The sequence below is a fragment of the Triplophysa rosa genome, linkage group LG13, assembly GCF_024868665.1.
Source record: "Triplophysa rosa linkage group LG13, Trosa_1v2, whole genome shotgun sequence".
In the NCBI taxonomy this organism is placed as follows: domain Eukaryota; kingdom Metazoa; phylum Chordata; class Actinopteri; order Cypriniformes; family Nemacheilidae; genus Triplophysa; species Triplophysa rosa.
Genome location: NC_079902.1, coordinates 22,438,141 through 22,455,915, shown reverse-complemented (window position 1 = coordinate 22,455,915; position 17,775 = coordinate 22,438,141). Strand labels below are relative to the sequence as shown.

Genomic DNA, 17,775 nt, shown 5'->3' with positions numbered 1-17,775 from the left:
GGATTAGTGCTCAGCTATCCGGGATCAGACGTTCTCCAACAGAAGAATACAAATGTTTTCGGATAAATAATCCCCGGCGCATTTCACGGTGCCCGTCAAATTAACATGCATTACACCAGGCCTTAAGCCTCGTTTCATCCTACGGCTTATTGTCCGCGGGGCGCGAGAGTGCCATTACTTTCAGCACGAGCTCGATTTATTCTCACTCGTTAACCTCTCAAAATCCCCGTTTGTCTCCGCTGAAGAATACTACTTTAGAAAGAAAAAAGAAACAGTAGATAAGAGAGGTGAGACTCGGGCCCGTCGTTTCTAAAATAATAATTTCAGAACACATGTATTGAATTTGTTTGATATAACCAATGAAGACGACAATAGTAAATAAACAACACAATTTTTACACCATTTTAATTATTAAAGTTAAATTATGTTGAGATATCAATAAGAAATCTTAGAAAATACATTTAGGAAAAGCGTAAAAATGTCCAATTTACTTGATCTGTATGTTTCTTTAAGCACTTCACACTCAAATGTGATCCATGCGCGCTCTCTAGTGTTTACATTGAGGTGTTACACATTCAGCACAGACCAAGAATAAAACGAGAAAAAACTCGCACACGTCCTTTCTGCTCCAAACACGTAAGTCCAAAAAGTATACTAAACACAGTTTAAAATAGTAGTCTGAAAAAGACTAAACAATATCTAGCTCAAAACGTTAACCACACGTTTTTAATAAATACACAACTTTATTAAATAGAAAGCATTAAGGAGCTTTTTCTTATCTAAATTTATTTTTGATTTATTGTAAACATAGGAATTTAACGTTTTAAAATAGTTTTGCGTTCCATCGTAATAACTAGCCTAATGCATTTAGCTAGAAACGCAAGACTGTTGCAGAAAATGTACTAAGGCTACACTATGTCTAGTATCAAACACAATTATGCATCAAAAGAAAATATATAATGATGCACAATATATTCTATAAATACAGAAATAAAAAAATTTGATTTAACAAAAAAAATTGGGAAAACGCTGGACAGCGCCCGTGGTTCGATCCCAGGCCGGTGGTTTCCCGCCGACCACGAGAATTTTATCTGGCAACGATAGAAGTAACCACTGAGCTACACCAGCGCACTTAAAACACGGCAAACACAGACTTTAACACTAATAACCCGGAAGCCAGACGCTTCAAGAAAGTGAAAGTGACTCTCAGAGACGACAACAACATCATTACAACGACATAAATTTCGATAAATAATATAATAAATCAGACAATTATAGAGCGACTCTTGCTAAAAAAAAGTATTTTCTTTGATTCAACACATTGCTTTACACGGTCTCATTTCGCCATCTAGTGGACATGCATGGTTTTACAACTTGTACGAATTGTTTACGTCATTTGTGAAGCTTGCAATGAACCAGATCAGCGTTGTTCACACCCAATTGCTCTTTTTGTCATACGTATGAAGAAACAGCTATTCGTTTATTTTGGGATTGTGTTTATTGTAAAATATTTTGGGTTGTCTTTTCAAACTTTGTTAGTAAAAAAGCATCCTCAGATTTTTCTTTAAGTCAAAAAAGTATGCTTTTTGGTGATTCCATAAAGGAAGACCTTTTTTTAAAAAAGTTTATAATTAATGTATTACTTTTCTTGCTAAGTTTCATATTCACAAATGTAAACTCTTTTTTTAAAAAGATGTTAATATGTATTTAAACTCTAAAAATGTAATTCTATTTTGTGGTGTCGTACTTATAAGATTGTATAGTATGTATGTATGTTTGTGTGTGTATATATATATATATATATATATATGAATATACATGTGAATATATATTTGTATTTTATTTCACTTTTATAATTTTATGTAACCCATCTTGCTGTTTGTTTTATTGTATGTGTAATTTGTATTTGTCGTGTTGCATTAATAAAAATTTTTTAAAGATCAGCACTGTTCACTTCTATTTAAACGTTTAGAATAAGTTATCTTTGATTGTTTGTACACATTTTACATTAAACACGATAAAAACTATGGAACAACACGGAGAGGCACACAAATGCTAACTGTAGGCCTATGGCAATTCTAATTTGACCCCCAAAAATCCAAAATAAATGACAAATGATCATTAGTTAAACACAATGTAAAACATATCTCTTTAAGTTGAACCAAAGGATATATTTAAGTTCAGTTAACTCACGTTCTTAAGGCAGCAGGTGAACTTTCGTTTCTAAGTTTAACCAACTTAAAATGTTTTACAGTGTGTGTTATACAACGTATTTTAGCATCTTCAGTCATGTCTTCTACAGCAGTTTAGAATTTGTTTGGCATTTTGTCAACCAGATTCTTGATGTCTAAGTCATAATTTATCATTAAAAACGCTTGCTGTCCGATAAAAGATATTGATATGAAGCACAGTTTTAAAACATTCAAGGTTTTTAAGATCATGAAAAACAATAGTTGACAGTATCAATTTCTGTCCAACAGAGGGCAGCAAAGACCATCAAACATCACCACGACCAACTGATAGTCCTTCAAAAGTTATCTATTTCAATTTAAACTACAGTAATGCAATAATACACTGTTAAAACAAGTAATGACAAGACATATGCAACATCACAATAACTAACAATAAGGTGGTATACTGTTTTTCAGTTGATAGCAATGTGCACTTACTGTGTCCTCTGTATCCAAGCACAGGATGTTGAGTCCATCTCTGAGAGTCTGGTAGAGTCCGCTGTGGTTTTGTGTAACCAGAGGAAAAAAATAACACGCGTGTTTGTGTGTGTGCAAACACCCCCTGTGGGGTGATAACCTGTAATTACTGCACCAGATGTGCAAAAGAAGCAGAGAGAGAGAGAGAGAGAGAGAGAGAGAGAGAGCGACTGTAAAAGACCGAAAGAAGTAAAAGGCCTTGTGCTTTATGCTGTCAACATTGGCATCTACCTTCCAACACAGCATCGTATCTAAAACTAAACCTTGTGACAAGATTTGACTCTATATTATAAACTTTAACCAGCATTAAAATAGTTGCTTTTAATTCAATTTTCAATGATTCGATGAAACATAACTTCAGCTCTGTCTGTCATTTTGGGTTCATGTCTTCCTTAGACTTGATGTATTTAGCAATGTAATTTTGCAATGCAATACTCTAGAAGCCACAATACTTAAAAGCCTTTCAGTTGTCCATGATGCCTCGAAATATTACCTATTTAGGTAGCTCACTAAGTTCTGAAACGGAGAAAAGCGAGAAATACTCATTAAAGAGGCAAGACAGAATGTGACGGCGAGACAGACAGCAGTGAGTAATAGAGAGAGAAATGAATTCATGAAAAACAGACAAAGAAAAGAGTGAAAATGAAAAGGGTGGGTGTGGTGAGATGGGAGGTGTTTCTGTCTGGGAGAGGTTAAGCTGGAAGAATAAAGACAGACAGACGGGCAGAAACGACGCGAGTTTCTTACACATGTTATTCAGCTGTGTAAACGGGCGTAAGGCTGCTCTGGGCTCTCGGGTTGCCAGTGAAAGGGCTCATATTTATAAGAGACTGGCAGCCCCGACACCTCTTACACACGTTAATATTATTATTATTACTGAGCACTCAAAAATGGAAAATGGCAGCAACCTGAGAGGCTGGGAGAGAAGTGTGTGCGTTCGTGAGAAAACGCAAGTATGTCTGCGAGAATATGTATACATAAGCGAGAGCAAACGAGAGAGAGAGAGGCGGCACAGCGCCGCTGGAAAAAAAGGGGCAGCAAAAGAAACAGAACGGTTGCAGAAAGAGAAGTTTGGCATGAGAGAACGGAGAGAAACGCAGGGGTGTAACGTGATCTACTGAACATATTAGTGCTGTCAAAGAGGAGAAAAGTAGGAGAGGGTGTCAGACGCAGGCATGTATTCCAGGACAAGATTATAAAATTCCCGCAAGAAGGGCACAGGCATGTCGGAACATTCCGCGCGCACACACATATGCGCTAACCAAAGTAAATTCTTAACAGGTGGGTGGGGCCTCTCATATCACTGACAGATCCTTGATTTCCCTCGGGGTTGCGTTTAAGCAATCGCAGACCTGCTTACATAACAAGATCACAGACCCGTCCAACGGTGTCACCGAATATTAGTCGAAGTTCAACAGGTCCAGCGTGACATTTGAAGAACTGTGAGCGAGTAACACATCAGTGAGGCTTGTACAGCAGATTTTGTGTGTGTAATGAAACATTACCTGTGTTTGGAATACGCTAGTATGCTAGTATGTACACTGCATGTAGTATGAAACAATACCTAGTTCAAACAATAACCCCTGCACTTCACGACCACAAGTGGTGTCTGGTTATCAAATAAAAAGTAAATGTGTCTTTTAAATCAAATTTTTCCTACAAAATGTCTTAGAGATGCAGTGTGTAACTAGTCTACCATTGCTTGGACAAACAGGTAAAACCACCCTAAAAGTCCTTCACCACACTGAAAAATGTGCATTCCATTCTTACTAAAGAATTCACATACTTTACATACTACATATTACAATATAAATAATATATACAATGGTATACAGGTATTCCAAACTTACCTGTGATCAGAATCTGCAGAGGTCCATCCTGAAAATTGGGGGCAGCACTCTCCGCTGATGTCTTCTGCCGTGTCATCAGCTTCTTCGTCCCCATCATCTTCACCATCACACACTCCAGAGGTGAGGGAGAAACAAGGACAGCTGAGGAAAGAAAAGAAGAATGTTTTGAGGAAGAGGCGAAGAAACCTGTGTCTCTGAGATGTATGGGTAATCCCCAGCGTGTTGAGGTGATAACATACAAAGAGCAGATTTCCAGATTCACACAGATTTAATGGAGAAATGAAACAGTTGACTAATAAACAATGTGGAATGAAAGAGTGTTTTCTCCAGTGATGAGGACATGAGGTCAAAGTCTGTGTTTGTCACATTCAGCGATGTCCTAAATTTGAATCTATAAATGAGAAATAAAGCTTATTTAGTCCGTAGAAACTTTAAGTTCTAAGTCTATTCTATGACCCTATTTCGATGAGTAAACGTGTGTTGACAGGGCATCAGTATTTGAAGAGTTTGGTTTCAAAATGAGATTACTCCGTTTTAAAAATTGTTTTTTATTACGTTATCATTTTTTTATTGTGTTTTATTGTGTTAGTTAGCTGTATTTTTTGAGTTATTATGGCTTAAATCAAAACCAACCAACTGCAGTTGGATTGATATTAATGGGAATGCACAATAAAAAAACATGATTTTTGATTTTTTAAAACCGAGTTATCTCATTTTGGAACCGAACTCTTCATTTGTACATATCTGCAGTCTAAAAAGTCCTGACACAAGCTGTTAGGGTGTATGTTATATATGAACCTGCTGAGGGCAGAGTGCAAATGCTGCAGATGCTCTGTGATTGGCTGGGAAAGAGAGATGATGGATGGTTTCTACAAGAGGGAGCGACAACGTTTATGGAAAAAAATGTGTTAATTGGCCCAGAGGAAGTTCTGTCCTGCTCATTTTCTGCTGAGTAAACTCAACACATAATCATGCTTTCTGTGAAATGTATTAATTAACAGCCACAGGCAATGACAGAGAGAGAGAGATAGAGAGAGAGACTAGTCATTGGTGTGCTAAGATCATTGTGTAACTCGTACGCACATTGGTTATAGACATGAATGATCTTCACATCTTGCAGTTTGATTGACAGCTGAGCTGTTACTTTGAGAAATGTCACGACTTAAACATGGAAGAAGATCAAAAGAATTAAAACATCCCATAGATTTACAATGAAAGAGGGACAGAGATCAGAATAACATAACAACAAGGTAGTTACAAAAACACCTTAGAAACCACTTAGCAAGGACCTGATAATTAGAACGCCTTGGTAACTGCATAGCAACCCGCTGACCACAGTCAAATCACTAGCAATCACTGTTCAGAAATGATAAAAAATATACTTTTATGTTATTTTTTCAGCTACATCTAGTTAATTCTTCCCAACTCTCACTTCTCTCTCTCCCAAACTAATGTTACGGCTAAATGCCCAATGAGTCACAACTCTGGTAAAACCATCAGAGAGAGAGCAAGAAAGCGAGAGAGAGAGAGAGAGAGAGAGAGAGAGCAAGCAGGGTTCATTCTCAACTTCCAGTCCAGTAGTTCATATGTGCATGTTACTAGCATATTATCTTCAAAGAGAAGCGTACACGCACGCGGCCAAAAAACATTACAGCTCTGTATCACCAGTACATGCCTTGCCCATCACTCCCTTTTGGTTGCCATGGGAAACCACACAAACATCTCTATTGGGCAATAGCAGAAGTGAGCCGACCACGTAACATTCCCGCTATTGTGTGTTAGACGCCGTGCATAAATATGCACGCGTGTGTGTGTGTGCTATTGTCTGGATTACATTTTAATTCTTACATTTATATGAAGTGCGTGTTTGGCCTTAAAAATGTGATGATGTCACATTCTCTGGCAGACGGCAACACAGTGAAACAGCGGTTGTGTGGAGAAACCTTTCTGAAAACTCTTCAAACCACGCAGCATGTTTTTACGAAACATCTCAAACAATCAATTTGACAACCCCAGCGAGGTTAACAACGTGTTTAGCTGACCCACATGCAGGGTTCACTGAGTGACCCACAAGCATCCAGGAAGCGGTGTCAATCGGTTTATTTTTTCTTCTGAAAGATTCAACAACAATTACAATTTACACACTTGATAAAAGAAATGAGAATGAGATTGCAAAGTGGCTTTAATATTGTTCCTCCCCTCCATGTTCTCTTTTAACCCTCTTGACCTCTGACCCCTCCATCCACCTCGGGGGGGAACAAAACTTCAGACCTAAATGACTGCGGGAGGCTGATTTCTCGAAGCACCGATCAGCTCTCTCCCCCGGGGACGCTGTTCAGGATTCAGGCCTTCCCAGAAAGCCAACAAAACTCCTCCAATACAAACACTGGAGCCGCTGCGACAGTCCGCTAGTCCTCATCCGCTCGAGCACATTCGCCTGTCAATGCGTGTGAACAAAGGCAAAGAGGGTCGAAAAACAATTACGGTAAAAAATGACTAATATGTCACAGGCGATGAAGTCGTTTTCGCCTCGTTCTCTCTTCACTGCTTTGTGTTTGTATCCTTTCTTTTCAAAGTCACTGTAATTACAAACAAAAGGGTTGATTTCTCCCCAGCTGAAGGCACGATAATGGAGGATCTGAAGGAAATCAAAGATACGCGCACACGCGCGCGCTCGCATCGACGCGAAGTGACGAGAGGTTTACACAATTAAGAGCTCGCACTTCTCGTATGCGTTCAAACACAGCTGCTCTCGCTCGCTGAGAGGCATCATCAAAGTGAATCAATACAGTAAAACATCACACACACACACATGCGCACGCATGCACATCTGCATCTGTCGGTGACATGTGGCCCTCATTGGGGTAATACTTTTGATACCCCAGCCAGGAGAAGATCTAGAGGGGCAAATCTCACCTGATCCTTCACAACAACCTAGTACACACGGTACAAGCGCACGTGCACGCGAACGCAAGTGCACAAATGCGCAGCGTGCATCTGAATGCCATCATGCGCTCTGACAACCCGCCAAACAGTAATGACACCCAGATCACCTACATATGACTGCCAAGAGTGAAAGAGACCGTGTGTGTGTGGCATAAACACCCATCACATATTAAAAACACACACACGTTCTGTTGCAGTACGGTTGCAACAAGAACTCGGCCGCGTATGAGTCAAACATGTTGTTTGTTTGTTTGTTTGTTTAAAGCATCGCCACAACCGTGTGTGCGTGTGTGTTTGAGGCAGAAGTCAACGCAGCTGTTTTACAGCAAAACGTGGGTATTTTTGTCCGTCTCCCATCATCTGCCTTTGTCATCCCTCCATTTTCCATTTTTACACGCAGCTCCAGATGTTGAAGAAGTGAAATATTAAATTACAGAAATTGGCTTGTTTCTGCAGTTTGGCTGTATCAAAACAGCCCTGCCCCAGCTCACCCTTTCTCTCTCGCTCGCTCTCTTTTGGTGTACGGCAGGAACGTACTGCAAGTACGCAAATGCAAGCGTAGTAACTCAACCAATGCATTGCCGTGGCGGTACCCAACGGGGCGATAAGAGTTCCCTACAAACGTCCATTCCACAGACATAGATTTACGTTTATAAGATGTCACCCCTCCACGACAGCAGTGACCTGACAGAGAAAACAGCCATTGGAAGCAGCGATGTGTGAACGCAATAAAAATCTCCAGGGGTGAGGTTTCATGATTTGACTAGTAGATAGTACCTGTTTAGATTTTTTAGATGTTGGTTCTGCGACGCGGCTGTTGTAGATTAATTCAGGGTGACTGTGGAACGCTGCGACTCCTGAAGGTTGAGACATTTTCTGGGCCAGCTGCTCAGAAACATTACAAAAGACATTAGCTTAGCCATAAATTAGGGCCTGGCTACATCAGCGGATTGTTAATTCACTTTGAGTTCCTGTAACCAGGTGCAAAAACAAAACAAGAGGCCTGAAACAGAGCGTGCGGGACACCGAGGTGCTCACTCACTGAAGTCTACTGAGAGATGACTCAAGCCTCTGAACATTCACACACACTACCTGCGGCCATTGTTAAAGAACGAGCCATTTTCCTCGCTCAGTAAATGGTGGATATGGATTTATAAGGCTAGTAGTCATTCGATGGTTTATGTCCAAAGGAACGTGATTATGTGTGTGCATCGGTGTGTTTTTCTTGTAATCATGTGTTTGTGTACACACATGCAGTGTAGTGTGGAGACTCGGGTACGGGCCGTTTGTCAGATGTTTGTTTATGTGCATGCGTGTGGCACATGTGCAGAGTGACTATGCATGTCTGTTATACAGTATGTGTGATGTGTGTGTGTGTCTGCTCAGTGCATTGGTTGAATTGTTTCCACATGTGTCTTAATGCAGAGTTCTAGGCGCAATGGGTGGGGGAGAGAAAGTGTGTGTCTGTATGTGTGTTTTTTGGGGGGGCGTCAGGTTTCATAGCACCACGGACCACATCTGGGCCTCTATGAGCAGAGGTAAGGTTCCCACGACTAACCACCTACAACACACACACACAGACACACACGACACCAAAAGATGCAAAGCATGACGTACACGTATGAAAAGCAAATTTCACGGGTTAACATGTGACCTCCAAACACGCTTGCACAATCACACGCGACTGAGCACCTCGAGCACACATTTAGGCCTACACATGTGATAGCAACAGCAACAATAACAAACACACACGCAGTACACACCCTGGCACAGCTGATCTTTCTGCCATGGGCACGCGGGCGTTTCACTGGCACTATACACACGGAAGGAAAATGTGAATGTGTTCAGTAATCATTCCTCTATTACACCCAGAGAAAGAGAGGGAGAGAGCGTTCCTACATCTCATTTACACAACAAACAGAGAAGCAGAGCGAGTTAAAACAGAGGGAGGAGAACAATTCTAATAGACTGCAGTCGGGCATGTCTGGACCGAGATTAAAGTGAGCGAGGGCAGAGTGAGAAAGAGAACATGAGAGAGGGAGGAGAGTGTTGAGGTGGACAGGGAATGAAGAAGAGATGGATGGATGTACATTGAGGCCAAAAAGGGTGTTTTTGAAAACTTATGAATGCCATTGCATTACATAACAACATATTAAAGGGAATGTTATTTATGTAAAGACTTTTATAAGCAAGACATTTTACAAAGAGATGTCAGATGTTAGTGGAACGAGGGGTGACATGGACCTGCTGTCAATAGCAACTTGAACCTATTCATGAAAGGGGCAACAATTTGTAAACTAAATAACACATGACAAAACAAACGACGTTTTTGTCGAAACGAATGAAAAATGTGCTGGTCTAGCGTTCTTATTTAACGTGCCATTTAAAATCTGCCCAAAATTGGTAACACTTTATAATTTAGTATTTGTTAACATTAGTTAATGCATTAGCTAACATGAACAGACAATGGAAAATAATTCTAATTTAGTTCATGTTCATTTTCAACATTTACATTTTTTAAATCAAACTATTTATTTGTTAAAGAGAACCAAGGGGATAGAGATGTGTGGCTTACACTACTGGCATTTGTCGTTAGAAACGCATCAAATATTTTCATTTCTTTAAAAAACAAACTAAATGTAATAATCATTTTAACCTAAGGATGCGGCCATGTTCTTTTTCAATGACATAAAATGGTTGCAGGCACAGGCAGCCAAACTGAACACAGACACACTAATCAGTTCTTCAGTAAATATAAGGTGATGTAGGATAAAAATATTTATAAAAATAATGCTAAAATAATAAAGAAAGAAAATAAAGACGCTATTTGGTGTATTTTCATAAATTTTTATATTGTTGGTCTGAAACAATACAAACATACATATTAATAACGAAAATCATTGCGAATTAAATATATACAGAATGTTTTTAGCCATTAAAAAATGCATTTTATCCAGATTTTGACTTTTTGATGTTGATTTATCAACATCAGTAGCCTTTTGTCTTCTCTCTCTAGGTCATTAGCTGACAGGGGTTAATATTCACGTGTGCTCTAATACAGAATAAATAACCAAACCGCAAGCATCTTATTATTGTGTTTATCAGTATATTCTCATAATGTATAAAGTATACGACAATGGTGGATGATGATGTCTTAAATAGTCTTAACTGTCTTAAAGACGGTCGGTAGTTTAAAGCTATGATTTAATGCACGTTCACCGTGAACAGACGCTACTGAATGCATTCTTCTTTTATGGCAGGCTGGCTTGTGTCAAGAGGACATACCGCCACCTACTGTCCCTGTGTATTTATATATCGATCGAATGTTCTCATGACCTCTCATATTTCACTGTTATAAATGGAAAACGTGTGTGCTTCGCTCTAGCGTTAAGAGGACAGGTTTAGGTTGCAACCATTTGACGTCATGGATTTTGACGCAAAAAAATGGCGGCCTCGGAGTAAAAATATTTTTTTAATTTTTTTATTTTTACGTTTATGAATACTGTGACAGTTAGGCCTACACTGTTTTCTAATTTCACATTTATAAAGTCAATGCCATTGTTAATATATTAAGCTACACCTCTCTAAACCCAAGGTTCCTTTTAACTTTAATGCACAATGAACAATCATGATCAATTGTATTGACCCATTAACTAACATAACCAAATATTGACAAATCAAGAGTTCATTTGCAAAAACACATAACTCCGTTTTAAAATGTTCAAAAACAATGTTTTTTATTGTGCATTCCAGTTAATATCAATTGTGTTGATTAAATAATAATAACTCAAAAAATACAGCTAACTAACTAAATAACACACTAAAACCATGAAAACATAATAACATTTTCACATCTTAAACATTGTTAAAAACGAACAATCTGTTTTTGCAAATAAACCCTTCAAATGCTGATAAACTTCATTGTCAATTGTTAGTTTGTGTTTGCTAATGTATTAACTGCTGTTAAGAAACACAACCTTATTGTAAAGTGTTGCCACAAAATGAAATATTTTCACTGTACAGTAAACAGAGTTTAGACTTGAAATGTTTCACTTCAAATGGAAATCTTTGAACAGTTTGAGACATTTCTGAGATGAGACGAAATTCTAGAAGAGACTAATGTGAGATTACGAGGTCTCCTGCTTTCAATGAGAAGCAGTTCAAGTATTAATGAGATCCAGTTTGTGATGGATCTTGTGAGCTCAGCTGTCCACACCCTCTCACTCTCTTTATCTTCACCTCTCACCTTTTTTCCTGTCATTCCTTCACTTCACACTTTTTCTCATATTTATCTCGTTTTCATCACACCGACGGCTCCATCAACCTGTAACACACAATCTCTGTCTCACATGTTTATCTGATTGTAATTCAGGCCAGTTTCTCCAGTAGTTGTGTTTGTAAACAGATCTGGGATCAATCTGTGAGTCTGATGTGTTTTTCTGCCTGACTGACTTTATCCACAACACGCGCAACCAAATTCACAAAGCTCTCAGAGGCTGAGAATTGCACTTATATGTAGTTTATACTTTATACATATTTCTACAGCAGCTACAGCATTAAGATTAATTTCAGACTTGATAGTTTTCTCTCTCTAACACAGATTATGGTGTTGAACCATCAGCCAATGTGAGACAAGTGCAGCTCTGTATGTGTGTGTTTGGCAGAAATTGGCTGGGACAGTCACAATTACCCTGTGGCCGACCGAAGCATTTCCTGGGTAAGTGTGTGTGTGCCGCGAGGCTCTGCTGCGGTGGCCGACATCGCTTTTAACTGCTTGCTTTACTGAAACCCTAAAAACACCGAGCTGTCAGACCACATCCACATCACGGCAGAATATCTCCACAGTGACTTTTCGGCATCAGCTATATTTGAGCAACAAATATGAGCAGAAACACATTGGCTATTGCTCAAAAGCAATCATAAACAAAATGTTTCTAATCTTGTATCACCTGAATTTAGTTTGAATTTCCATCCGTCTATCCAATGAAGGTGAAGAGTGACCGTACTGTCTATCCGACCGACAGCATAAGGTCTGGTCCACATCGCAGCGGATTCTTGAAAAACAGCATTAAGATATGAAGATAACAATATGTAAAGCAAGTTTATTTGATTCTGATCTCTCTCTCTCACACACAAAACAGAAACTCGGGAGATAAGTAAGGGATAAACTATGACTAGCCGTGCATTAAAAGTAAACGAACGATACGGTTTAGCGTGTTGACAAAATGTTTATATGCTCTCCTACTTGTAAGTCGCTTTGGATAAAAGTGTCTGCCAAATGAATAAATGTATATGTAAAAGATTTTAATGCACGACGTGGAGGCCAGATACTACCCGACATGAAGCGCATTTTGCCTCTGCGAAGTGCATTAAAATTCTTTAATGCACGGCTAAGCGTGGATTATCCCACTTATAACATTTCAAATGTTGATCAAACTGGCTGCAACTACCTGTGCATTAAACAATTTTAAGGCACACCTTCCAGCCAATCAGAATCGAGTATTCAAAGAGACCATGGTATAAAGTAAAATTAATCATGAATGAGCATTTGGTCGATTCTGATCACAAAACTTAAAATATCTTTATTTGATGTCAATAACGTTGCACACTTCGGTAAAAGCAGCAAGTGGTTCTTTAAGGTTTTCAAGATTTACATAAGACACTATATTCGAGTTCAATAAACATATGTTAGCATTACCTAGGGAATATATAAGTTATTCACCAAAAATGTCATATGTGTCCTTGAGTACAGACAATATAAACATGAAGCTGCAACCGATTCAACAACTTATATTAGTATAGAAAATGTCAAAATAACAACATAAAATAAAAATAAAACTAACGTAAATTAAAGTGAGCAGCTGATGACAGAACGTTCATTTTTGGGGTGAACGGTTCCATTTAAACAGGTTCAAATGGGCTTCGCTGCTCTTGTTTGCGTTTGTAACCCAATCGGGGCACCTGGTACAGCCAAACCACGTTCACCCTCCTACTGTAGCGGGAAGATCGCAGACGTCTGCAGGTGAGACGGACGGAACGGTGATGAGAAGAACAGCTGCTGTTCCCACAGGAACACCTGTCGCCATGACACACACACACCGGTGAAGAGAGGGAATTAGTAGGGGGAAAAATGTGTGTGTCTGTGTGTGTTGGTTTGATTCCACTCCTAAGCAGCCTAATGGCTTCAATAAGGCTGTGGTTTACAACACACACACACTTCTGTCTGTTACTCTTCTCCAGGAAAAAAGGACCCAAAAAACAGCCATTTATTTACTTTCAGCTGCATGTCTGCGGTCATATCGAGACAGAGAGAAAGTAACTTTGTCAGAGTATGTAGCACAACAGATTATTCCTATACAACAGAAAACATGTGAAAAAAGTAAAAGTGTGTCAAAGTTGTGGAGTTTTGGAGTTTCTGTGTACTTGACGCTTTGAACTAATCTTATATTAAAAATATAATGGACCCAACAGCAAACGAGTATTAAAGAGACAGCAGCAAAAAACAATCCAGAGTCATGGAAAGGTTGAAAAAAAAAACATAAAATTAACATTTTAAGTAAACATCAAGAAAAAGCATTAAAATAAAAAGGTATGACCTCTTTAAAACCCTTTTCTGTTTAGCAATCATAAAATCTGCTAACTCTGTACTGTTGAGATGCTGACAGGTAGAGTTTTTGTTTGTGTCTGTGACTCCGCCCCCTACATCACTTGCTCCCCCAGAGACCGTCGTTACCGCGGTTACCTGCTCCCTCGCTCCTTTCTCTCTCTCTCACCCTCTCGTTTCTGCTCTGTCTCCCTCCTTTTTGTTCTTCACTAATCTATTCCAGAGCATTCTATGATCACATGGAAAAACATAGCAAGTGCACATATTTCTTCTGAAGCCAAGAGAGGGGAAAAAGAAAAACGTCAAGAGAGAAAGAAGGAGAGAAAAAAGAGAGAAAGAGAAGGCGGGGTAAATAGTTTATTGAGTCTGGGCACAGAGCCCTTTGTTGTGGTTGAGACCTGCGTTTTATTAGCAGCCTGTGCTGTCTTCAAAGCCTGGAAAGACAAACGACAAGCCAAACACTGAAGAATACACGAGTCGGCGAAAGAGACGGGATAAAGAAGTATGAGTCTCATTGAGATTGACTTCAATCTGGTCAGCTGAGACATGCTGCTAGCTGCAGGTGATCTGGACCGGAGAGAGAAAAAGAAAGAAAGAAAGAAAGAAAGAAAGAAAGAAAGAAAGAAAGAAAGAAAGAAAGAAAGAAAGAAAGAAAGAAAGAAAGAGAGAAAGAGAGAAAGGAAGGAAGGAAGGAAGGAAGGAAGGAAGGAAGGAAGGAAGGAAGGAAGGAAGGGAGAGGGAGAGAGAGAGAGAGAGAGAGAGAGAGAGAGAGAGAGAGAGAGAGAGAGAGAAAGAAAGAAAGAAAGAAAGAAAGAAAGAAAGAAAGAAAGAAAGAAAGAAAGAAAGAAAGAAAGAAAGAAAGAAAGAAAGAAAGAAAGAAAGAAAGAAGAGTCACTCGACAACCTGAACCAGTCAAATCATGAAATCAAGTGTCAGCATGTGTGTTGTGTGTGTGCGTGTGTGTGTGTGTGTGTGCGTGTGTGCGTGCGCGCGCAAATCAAAGCGTTCTGCTTCCAATAAAGACTTCAAATCAGCAAAGTGGCAGTAATGGATGACATCATCACAGCTGCACCCCAAGAAAATATGCTTGTGTGTATGTGTGTGTGTTACTCAGCTATACTTTGGGGACAAATTTGTCCCCAGAAGTGAGCTAAATCTGACAAAACCTCCCTTCAGGGACACCCTTAATTGGAAAAAACTAAATATCAATCAAGCAAATAATGTTTGTATAAATTCTTCGCCTGTAAAACATTTTCTTTCGGGGTTAGAGACTGGATTAGCCTGTAGTCATTATAATGAGCTTCATATAAAAACAGCCATCTACATTTTGTCCTCATTACCGAAGTAAGCTAAATAAACTCGCATGCACGTGTATATGACTTCATATACTGAAAATAAAATATACTGGAGAATACAATATGTTTCACATGCAGTTGGGACTTTAGAGTCAACCCAGTTAATTTCCATAATCTGATGAATTTTTAGGATATGCAACCAGAAAATACTTTTATCCGTCCTTAACTGACTGGATTAAGTGGCCTAAACTGAATGTGACTTTCCAATGGATTGTAAGGGACACAGTATGAGCCCCCAGTATGCCTGGCTTTTTGGCTTTAGGTTAACGTTATATCTGGTCTAGGTGACACCGATGTATTTATAACACGCACCAATTACTCCTCTATACGTTGACCAGGAATCAAGAAAGTTAGGAAAGAATAACGTTAAAAAAAGAGCACATATATGCAGCACATCATGGATACTGTGCCATGTGTTTTCTCCAGCCTGGAGCTCAACTTTCTGTGACTGTATTGGCACGGTTAGAGAGAAAAACACAGTTTTCATCAGACATCAGTTATTCTAATAAATAGTATCATCTGCTTTCAAAGCACATAACAGCCAAACCAACGGCATGGAGTTCTCTCAAAACCAACTCCAAATCTGTGTGTGTGTTGGGTGTGAATACATTTTCCCACTTTTTGGTCATCCAAGCAGGAAAATTTTGGTCATAAACAACATACAGTACAAAGTACAAAGCCAACACACACACACCCACACACACAGCTACTGGACACTACACAAACTGTTTACAGCATTTCTCATCTCATTTCTCTCACTCTCTTCATACCGCAAACTTCACATTATCTCAGTTGTTTCTTCTGCTTCTCAGATGCTCTCTCTGAGAAGTGCCCAGTAACCTCATGTGTCCTGTTGAGATCTCAAAATCTTTCAAATTGTGCTCACATTTGCACATGAATTGTGTAGCTCACACAAACTGCACGTCAACATCTGACTCATTTGTGTCGTTTATTTAGAGATTTTAGGAGAAACATGCACTTAACACCTCAAGTAAACATAACTGAGAACTACATTAAGGCCTCAAGAGTGATTAAATTTTCCTCTGGCAGCCTTTTTCTGTTTGAAACGACCCGCAAACATGCATCTGATTATCTGATCGCAAACTACTACAGGCCGAGTTTCCCCCGTCATACATCAGAGCCTGATCACAAACAGACACCCAGATGAAGATACAGGCATTCTCACGCATGTAACTATGACGCAACTGTGATCTACCGCTCAAATAAAACCACAGCGCACGCCAAACATGCAGCATGTCTGAAGCCAGCACACGCCGACCTTGAACAAAGCCAAGAACCTTGTGTGTGCATGTGTTTTAACACGGCGGTAGTACAACACACATACAAACAGACCTACTATCTGTGCCACATTTTAACATAGACTGTCATTCCGTCAGCACAATATAAAACTACTGTTGTAATGTAGAGGTTATGGCGGTGAAACGAAATAATAATAAGATTGACCTAATAATAAGATTTTGGTGAATGGCATCCATCATCCTAAAAACAAATTATGAAAGTTATTATGAATCAAATCCAATGTAGGTCTTTTAGCAAACTGCTCAAATAATGAATAAAATATTGCATAAATACAGTAGCGTTCAATGGTTTAGAAACACTTACTCGTGTATATATATATTTTTTCCTGTCATTTTATCAGTCAGCTTCTTGAGGTCTCAACCTGGGAAGCTTGTTAATAATTGAAGGAATTTCACATCGTCTGCTTTGACTTCATTAGTTGGTCCAAAATATTTATTTCAAAATAAAACAATCAGTTTTTTTACAAATTCACAATCAGATTAAAAGATTTTTAATCGTGAGATTTCAGTCAAGTGTTTCTAAACTTTTGAACGGTAGTGTTTGCTGAATGAATTAAACTAGCATTCACATCTCCCGCACAAATTAGACAACTTGAATACTTGGTGCTTGTAATTTAAACAATCCTCAAAATCCAAGTATGAGCAACGACTGCTAATATCGTTACTTTAGTGAACACTTTTAAATACACAAAGGCCTGCAAAACCACTGTAAATCCAATTATTGGCACGGAAAAAAATCTAGGTCAGGATAACTGGCCCAAACATAACACCGCTCACAAATTGTCAAGCCGCAAGAAGCGGTTCATAGTTTGTGCTGACTGGCTCTGAGATCGGACCTGGCGAACGGGTCCTGTGAGTCCGTGTGAAGCTTCTGAGTCAAATTAGCATCATTACAGTAACAGGAGCAATAGCACTTGACCTATGACCTCATCACTGACTCATTCCTGAATGTCTGACAGGTGTATCTGTAAAACACTGTGAGGAACGCACACA

General features: G+C 39.1%; 1 long non-coding RNA gene across 2 annotated transcripts in view; it reads right to left on the bottom strand.

Moving 5' to 3' along the window:
• Nucleotides 1-11,775: 11,775 nt before the first annotated feature.
• Nucleotides 11,776-17,775, bottom strand: part of LOC130563498 (uncharacterized) — a 25,854-nt gene continuing 19,854 nt past the window's right edge. The window contains exons 8-10 of one of the 2 annotated variants that reach the window (XR_008964133.1): nucleotides 13,348-13,580; nucleotides 12,454-12,558; nucleotides 11,776-11,828 (exon numbers count right to left, since the gene is read on the bottom strand). This is a non-coding gene — a long non-coding RNA (uncharacterized LOC130563498). Of the gene's footprint in view, nucleotides 11,829-12,453; nucleotides 12,559-13,100; nucleotides 13,581-17,775 lie in introns of those variants that run through there. The other variant, XR_008964132.1, reaches the window with a different exon arrangement.